Here is a 2,606-nt window from a genome sequence, read left to right on the forward strand (position 1 = left end):
AACTTCTGAACGCGTTGCTCATTGTCTGTCATCCGAGCTCAACAATTCACGAAAAAGGGTCCTTGGTAGTGCAACATGGTAGGCATGGGAAAGCAGGGCGCAGGTCGTCTACCTGCACTCATGTGATGCGTCAAACATGTCTGGAACGCTTTAGATTCTCCCCTAACACGACGCGATACAGCAGGGGCGCCCAATGCAGTCGGCTGCACTTAGTGTGTATAAAGCCTTCTCTTGGTTCTGTTGCCTTGGTTGACTTTAGCCGCTTCTTCGTATCGGCGTATGCGCAGTATTGTGGGGAGAGGTACGGATGTTGCATGCGTAAGGGCCGTCGGGTTATGCAGTTCACGTGGGCGCGCGTACTGCCGCAGTGTGGCAAGGTCTTCTCTTACGCGCACACATCCGATTCGCTCAGGAAGTACGCTATACCGGACAACTGCAGCTTGTCTCCCCGGTTGTGGTGCTTTTAGTTATCGAAGTGCTTGTTTCCAAACCTGGGAGCGTGCGTGCTTGCATGCGATTCGTGGAGGTCCGGTGTGGGGCGTGGTAGCTCTTTTTGCTTTTACCGTGCTTGTATTTGGTATTTACAGGGGGAGAATGTTTTGGCGTTGCGATATGCGCTTGTGAGATAGAGCCTGACGCTAGGACAGAGCTGCGCGAACTAATGGAACTGTGCCTGCAGCGCACCCGGTGTGAGGAGGCAGCAGTGACTAGGCAACGATTTGTGTCAAACGCTTAGCAGCGTNCCTGCAGCGCACCCGGTGTGAGGAGGCAGCAGTGACTAGGCAACGATTTGTGTCAAACGCTTAGCAGCGTTGGCTATCCGGCGGGCTAGTTATGATGATAGTTGTCCTATGTAGGAAGGGACCGGGGACTGCAGAAAGTTGCAGTCGCGAGGGCCCTGCAGCGCAGTTTGTAGCTATTGAGCAACACGAAAACGGCACCGGAACGCCACGCGGCTAATTGTGGTTTGCAGAAAGCATTCAATCAGTCTTGTATTCGAATAGCGGAAACGTTGGGATTGCCTCACGGATATTACTCGGGGCCGTTCATCTGACGGCAGGTATAGACGTGTGCACAGTGGACACGTGAAAAATGAAAGGGGGTCTGCAAAACACCCAATGTCTGCATGCACTTGACGTTGCAAGCCCGTGCCTCTGTGCTCTGGTTACGCCTTCTGCGGCGTTACAATGGGGCGCCGCTTTTCTCAGAAAGTACTCCGTCAAAGGCAAACGCATTAGCTCTACGCAGGCATGGNACAATGGGGCGCCGCTTTTCTCAGAAAGTACTCCGTCAAAGGCAAACGCATTAGCTCTACGCAGGCATGGCACTGTGGTGTTTGAAGCTGTTCGATGGCAGACATGGATGGGTGTGTGCATGCGTTCAGATTCGTGGAGTGGCTATGCGGGAAGATTTGGAAGCTGGTCCTGCCTTGGTCGTGCTCTTCTTCGGAATGTGCTGGTGCTGGATGCTTGGGCGTTGCGATTGTCTTCTGTGACACACAACGTGAAATTTTATTTCGCCTGTGGGAGTAGCTGCAGTATGTAACGGTTTCGCTGATTGTCTTTCGTCCAACTTCGGACCCTTACGGTAAATTCTCCATAGCACTCCTACATATTAGGCATAAGCAGGTTGGAAACAGGCCCTCGGTCTGCAAGCACGTGATGTTTCAAGTACGCAGCATTTTCGAATCTCGTTGAGCTTGCAGGAATACGGAAGTAAACAAAGGCACCGCGTGCAGCGTGTTGGTATTAAGCCTGCCTTTGGTACGCGCTACCTGATTGGGTTTGGCTGCGTCTGACTATTCGCGTATCTACTGTACTCCGGGGGAACCTGCATCCGTGAGCATCGTGTGTGTACGTAGTTAGCTAGTGCCGGTGTACCAGTGCGTTGCGGCGAAGCTCTCTCTGGCACTGCGACCGCTCACTGCTTTCTACAGGGCGTACGCACATGAACATCAGCCACAGAAGCGTTCATCAGCTACAAATCGGTTAGAACAGCTTGGCACAAGTCGGAGGCCGCGGCGAAGATTCATTCCTACGAGGTGGTTATTGATAGTGTGATGTTAGAGCAGGCATTGATGCATCGTCGCATGCGTTGGTATTTATGATGTGCGAGCGTGAGAAGAAGTAAGGGCAATTTAGGCTTTTACCGTTCTCTGCTTTATCATCTACTGAGGCGAACTGTTTGCACTACCATACGCGTCCGCCAGAGAAAGTCTGATATTGAAAACGATCACAGCGAGCCACGCGAGCCGGTTGCGCACTGGCTCACTGCTTGCTCGATGCAAAGCACGGTAGGAAGCAACACCAAAATAGGCGGCAATTTCAACCAAACGCTGAGTAACGTTGACGGATAGTGAGATAATCAATGATGGCCTGCGAAGAATGGGAATACCGAACAGTGACGAGAGGGCGACGGATATGTAAATACTAGTCACGCCTGCGCAAAAGCACGTGGAACCCGCGGTTCATTGTGTACCTTTCGAGTGACCCAGAAGAAGGCGGAGAACGTACCGCAGGCCGGTATTTGTGGTTTGTTGAGACTCATTACGCCCTTTTGTGTTTGAAGGAGGCGCAGTTTATGAATGTGTCGCTGATTGCCTTCTG

The sequence above is a fragment of the Eimeria mitis genome, genomic scaffold, assembly GCF_000499745.2.
Source record: "Eimeria mitis Houghton genomic scaffold, Emh_scaff844, whole genome shotgun sequence".
In the NCBI taxonomy this organism is placed as follows: Eukaryota; Apicomplexa; class Conoidasida; order Eucoccidiorida; family Eimeriidae; genus Eimeria; species Eimeria mitis.